Raw genomic sequence first — 6,181 nt, forward strand, 5'->3', positions numbered from 1 at the left:
TGAGAAATCCAATTAGTTGAGTACCCGTACAAAAATGAGTGTTGATTAACCATGGATATATTGTTGGGGAATTGTTGAAACAACGGACTTCAACAAATTTTCAAAAGCAATTGAGTTCGCTCAACGCTTGCACAATAATATTACCGTTGAGTGCTCTCAATAAACAATTTATTGGGTAATTTGTGTGGATTTTTGTTGTTTCTTTTTGTTGTGTAGCAGTTGAGTCCAGTATCAATAACTAGGACTCGCATATGAAGACATTCTAAAAATTTATAGCGAAGCGTTCCAACCTCATTGCTGTCGCTTTGCGGCAGGTAGGTTCTTGTTTCGCCTCGTTTTCATAAAAAGAAAATAATCTGTGACCGATGGGGCGGCATTGAACGTCGGCCGTTGAGCACGGTGCTCTAACCATTAGGCCATGAACGCGCGCATGCTCCTCTCGTTCGACAGCCAGTATGTTCTGAAATGCTTGGCGCGTGCGCAGCGTGCCACTTCCTCGTGCTGTCGCTAAAGCTGGCGGCCAATCTCCGGGACCGCCCCACTTTCGTAGCCGTTTTCTCTCTCTAAAAACTGCAGCGTTAGACTAGCTTCATGACCGCCCAAATTCATAACGATTTATTTCTTCGCCGGTGTACAAATGCCATCGTCGTTTTAACATACACGTACGAGAAGAATGCGAAGTTCACTCGCAAACACGGTGACTACGCACATGTGGAGCTCCAAAAAACTAGACACGGCGGCAGCGCGCCGTGGGAACCGTAGGATGCAGGCGGCGCACATGCTGCAAACATACACGTGAGAGATCTTCGAATTTCCTGCGACGCACCCGCTGTCCGAAATGTAACTATAGCTATTTTTATCCAACGGCCGTGGTACTAGAGATAAAACAACGAACACGCTTTGAGATCGCAGCGCGCAGCCGCTATAACCATTGACTTCGAAGAGCTTCTGATTCAGAAACAGCCGCAACAGTATCGCAGCTAATCGCTGTATCTGCGGCTGCTCCCGACTCTCGCCTTGCAAGAAGAATGCGATTTATTTGAGCCTCGCCGAACTGTAGTCCTCCCGTTTCCCAAGCCTGCAGGACAGGTCCCGTATGTTCAGTTAAATAGAAGAACACCAAGGGGAAATGAAAGAAATACAGATAACGGACTCTTATCACACCTTACTTGTCCCCTCGTCATCTGCAAAGACGCTTTAAACTATTCCAGCAGCGTTACTTTTGTAAAAATAATAAAGTTAGTAGTAATTTTTATTTCTAGGTGGCGCTACCAACTTCAAGGCAGCGTTCTGGTGTGTGAGTGTGCGCACGTGGTTGCAACCGTTGTAGCTTCGTTTTAAGCACACTTTTGCAACAGTACACATCGTTAGCGCTAGTTTCGTAGCCGCATATTTTGGTCGTAGTATTTGTTGTTTACGCTACAAATTAGGTTGTTCTTGAAACTTTATGAAGGTTAGTGGATGAAAAATTATTACTAAATTATTAGTCGTTTTTCCGTGCGGTTATATTGTGTTTGAAATGTTTTTATCATAGAGTTACTATACTGACTCTAGAGGACAAGCTACCCATAGGGCCCATGCATTGAAATCGGGAACCGCAAGAGCGCCGCCATGTTGCTACGCGCCGAGGTTGCCAGCTCCTGAGACGCTTGCTAGACTTGGTGACAGTAGTCAGTTTTAATCCGGCAACCGTAGCAGCGTAGCAGCATGGCGCCTCGCTAGTAGTGTCGTGATGTGTGCGTGCAGCCGTGTGTTTGGGCTTTATAAGTTGGTTCTTTATTCTATGTTGCGGGACGGTGTGGGTGTGGTCCATGTTGGCCGTACAGGTGGCAGTTATGCAACCGAGGGATGATCCTGTTGAAGTTTCCGGCGGTATGCGGTTTTCAGCGGTCATGCCTGTTGCAGGAGTGTCACGTACTCGACGAGGTTACGAGCTCGAAGCTGCGGTCAAATTCTTCGTTGGCGTTCCGTAATTCTCTTCGCACGGGCGCGGTATGTTGCAAAAGCCGCTTTCGCGATCTATCGTAGCGACGATAGATCGGGTTTCTTTATTATTATAAGTACTGATCCAGCTGTAGGGCACATGTAGCCGACAAACGGAAGTCTCAGGAGAGCACCTGAGATTATAATAAAGCAGGCGGCACAGGAACTCCAGGGCACCCAAGGGACAGTGGGGGAATCAAAGCTCGAAGCAGAACGGTACGTAGGTTGGGGCCGCCGAGGCAGGTGTGTGCCAGGGAGTGTTCGCACGGACAGCTCCCCTGGCACGCGCAGCAGTGCCTCGCAAGGTCGAGATACTTTAAAGGCACCTGCACCCATGATCTTTCTTTTGCCTCGGTGCAGTTAGCACGATTAATGAGAATAATATGGAGGGCATCCGGTGCAGTCGCGGATGCGTCATGGCAAATGTAGCTCGCGTCGCCTGGCGTGTGTAGTAATATCAGAGTTGGTTGTATGAACTGCATCATATTAATGCGCTTTGTTACGGTACCTTAACGGAATGGGTCTAGAGGATGGTGTTGGTACATTTTTTTCGTACCGCCCTAATCCTGTTATACCCCCCACTACAAACACACACACATACCCCCCTCCCTTTTTTTTATGTGTACATACAATTCCTTGCCATGATGGATCATAGCCTCCTTTATTTTTGAAGAATAGAGGAGGCTATGGACGAATTGACCAGTTCAAGTTGTCAACTTGTCAGTAACTGTCATAGGAATGACTGTAATAAACACAATTCCACGATCGGATTGTTTACTTTCATTTTTTGTTGTAACACTGAGGACTACATAGAACTTTATTTTGTATATGTGAGAGAAGTATGTGGATATCACGAGCTTAAGCCAATGTGCGATACACAGACAAAACATCTGCTACAACATGAACTGAATTGAGGGCCACACAACACATACGTAATTAAAGGTGCAAAATATAGGGGGAAGCTTCAAAATACGCTCTGTAGCACTGCAAAGTATAACATATATTGTATGTGTACAATAAATGTTCAAAAAAACAATGCATCAATGTCCCATTTGCCTTCAAGTTTATTATCAAGTTCAAGTTTACTGAAGTTTATTATGAGCATATGTACAACAGGAATCTACTAACACACCCGCAGTTAAGGTGGCTGTTCGAGGTGTGCTGGCTGCCTCAGTGTAAGAAAAAGAAATTGGGCGAATGTCGACACCAGTGCCACTGCTTCTTGCCTCTGACCTGCACGTGCCTCCGCGGCATCTTTGTGCACAAGTGTGCTGGCGTGGCGAACGTAGGAGTCATCCGAGAGAAAGAGTATCGTTTACATGGAGAAGTGGCTGTTCACATTGCCTGTCGCTTTCCCTCAAATGTTTCCTTGGCGACTAGGGTGACACACCCGCAGTCAAGGTGGCTGTTCGAGGTGTGCTGGCTGTCTAAACGAAAGAAAAAGAAAGAAATTAGATGAATGTCGATACCAGTGCTATTGCTTCTTGCCTCTTACCTGCATTTGCTTCCACGGCCTCTTGGCTTGCGGAGTCTGTATGAGGGAGCTGCTGTGGCTAGGCGAAGGCATTGTCGAAGGAAAAAGAAAAGGCCATTCAAATGGGGAATTATAGAAATAAATGCAGTTCTTATGTCTGTTTCTTGCACTGTTCTTGCCTAAAAGTTTTCAAAGACAGTGTCCAGAATACACCAGCACTTTGACTGCTTTTGCTGTTTACCTGCAAGTGTTGCTGTGAGATCCTTAGTATGGCTGTGTGCAGCATTGTAACACTTAGTGGAGGCATTTGAAGTGGTAGCCAAAAATATAAAGAATCATCCTTGTCTGCATGAATGCTTTAAATTTCTAGATGCAGTGGTAACTATTACTATTGGTGCAAGGCCCCCCACATCTATGTGGCAAGTGCCATAGCTCGAAACTGAATTTTTCCTTTAGTGTTTCACAAGGTGTCTGATATGTCCACATTAGACGTGATCCGTTTCTTATTATTTATCCCAATGTGGAGAGAGCATCATTAAATAGTTTTTTTTTTATTTTTGCGTGGCTTGCTTTTTGGTTTGTTTCTGAATTTATCAAACAGCAGTCTCATGATGCTAAAGTGACTCATGATATGACAGTCATCAGCTTTAGTTTTTCAGAAAAACAACGCATTTCCTGACCCATTGTGTGCCATCCCATTACTCGCATAATTTCTCGGAGTATTCTACCTATACAGACTTGCTTGATTTCCACTAAAGAATCTTGCATCTTCAAATACCATTCTTTCCTTAAAATCATTCGACACATCTCGTAATTTCTGTACCTTGGGCTTCTGATACTCTGCATTCACCATTTTTGCTTGTTTCTGACTAGAAATGTCTTCTTTAATTTCGAGCTTAAATTTTACCTTTGGAACACACGGAAGGGCTTGCCATTGCATATCTGCATAAAAGGGAAACATGTTTCATGCGAAATCGAATTGAAGATTGATGAATGCAGCTTGCAGTGTGATATGACTGAATGATCCATAAAAGTAACTCATCTCACTTGGTAAATTAAAGCACTTATTAGTGTGATGTACAAGATACGTTACACTAACGTGGTGGGTTCTCTTGCTTATACAACAAAAGAATCGGTGCGCGAGAAAAAAATTATTTTTGCATACCCCTTGTACACACTGATTTAAGGAAAATGAGCTGGAGCTGTCCACATAATCTACTTATTTTACCTGCGAGTATGGTCAACAAAAATGTGTCCCAGCTGCTTAGTGGTATTTGAGATTATGTCAGTATTGCATATGTGCCTGTTGTCTAAAATAACTGAATTTTGAAAATGCTCGCAGGGATCTGATTTGCATATCTGCAGTTTATGGATACATGTAAAAGACTCAGCATCAAGTGCAAGTGAACGGACCTACAGGCCCGAAGTCGATCATGCAAATAGTTTCGCTGCACAAATTTGTGACCAAAAAAGATATTCCACATGAAATGGCATGCAAGGAAGTGTTGAAAATATTGCACAGTTAATAAAACGCCTAGGCCATTAATATGTGGGTTGATACACTCGTTATGCAAAACGGAGGTGAGGCGTGCAGACAGGACACAAGAATAGAGTATTTACAAGCAAACATGCAACACGAGCGCCGCCCACTTCTCTACTCTTGTGTCCTGTCTGCGCGCCTCACCTCTGTTTTGCATAATGAATCCTTACCAACTAGCTCAGCTTTCTGTCGTTCTAAGTCTCGATGCACTCGATTTCGTCCGCATTAGGCACTCGCCTCTTGATTACTTCGTGGCACAGAAATACTCGGCATCAGGCTGTTTTTCTGCTGTGGCCTTTGTAGAAGCATGATTGTTCAAAGTGCAAGAATTAAACAGATTCTTTGAGTTGCTTGTGGCTTCGCCAGTACAATTCCGGTGCGCTGGTCCGCCTGTCCAGCAATTTCCTACTGAAGGGAAACCTGCAAATAAAAACGCCGCTCCGCATGTAGAAAAATGCTCTACTGTGACGCTTCTCAAACGATTGTGATGCCCCACAAGAGCTGCCTACTCGCGTGATATTCTCAACAAGGAGATACATTCGTTTACTTACATGTGATGGTATATGCCTGGGCACTTCGGGGCTTCGGTGGCACAGAAGGCACGAGTGTGCCATAGCGTCCGATGTCGACGCGCGATCGCATGTCAAACCTAAACTGTACGAAACTACTACGCATCCAAAAAACAGATTCGAAACCGAAATTCGCGTCATCCTTTATTAAATGAATGCGTAGTTCGTGATTTACATAAGTCACGGACTTAGTGATCGCTTTTTGTAAACTTAATATTAACCCACCACCTTCATAAAACCTCAGGTATGCGTTTTTAGATGACAAAGCATACGGTGACCTGTACTTGTTTTCAGCTCTTTCAATAGTAATTGCGCTGGCCACATTGACCAGCAGCAGGGCGGCGCCCTAGAGGTTCCCACTTTTCCGGCCCAGCTTTTCCTCTAGAGTTGTTCTACTAACTCTATGGTTTATATAACTCCATACGATAGTGAAGCTGTGAACGGCTTTCGGACATCGTGACGCACATTTTAGTGAAATGCTTTAACGACGATAAGTGGGACGTTTATCCGTTGACGTCGTTGGCTGACTCAGCTACTAGTCTTCGACTGATGTGCAAGCCTGGCTGTTTTGATGAATTGCGCGGCAGAGGTCATCGTGCCTGTTGGAGAGAAGGC

General features: G+C 44.6%; 1 long non-coding RNA gene across 1 annotated transcript; it reads right to left on the bottom strand.

The window, feature by feature from the left end:
- Positions 1 to 3,029: 3,029 nt before the first annotated feature.
- On the bottom strand, positions 3,030 to 5,970 carry LOC140216464 (uncharacterized). Its single transcript, XR_011893147.1, has 2 exons — positions 5,168 to 5,970; positions 3,030 to 4,399 (listed from the first exon to the last, which is right to left on the bottom strand). It is a non-coding gene; the product is annotated as an uncharacterized lncRNA (long non-coding RNA).
- Between the last annotated feature and the right edge of the window lie 211 nt (positions 5,971 to 6,181).

The sequence above is a fragment of the Dermacentor andersoni genome, chromosome 3, assembly GCF_023375885.2.
Source record: "Dermacentor andersoni chromosome 3, qqDerAnde1_hic_scaffold, whole genome shotgun sequence".
In the NCBI taxonomy this organism is placed as follows: domain Eukaryota; kingdom Metazoa; phylum Arthropoda; class Arachnida; order Ixodida; family Ixodidae; genus Dermacentor; species Dermacentor andersoni.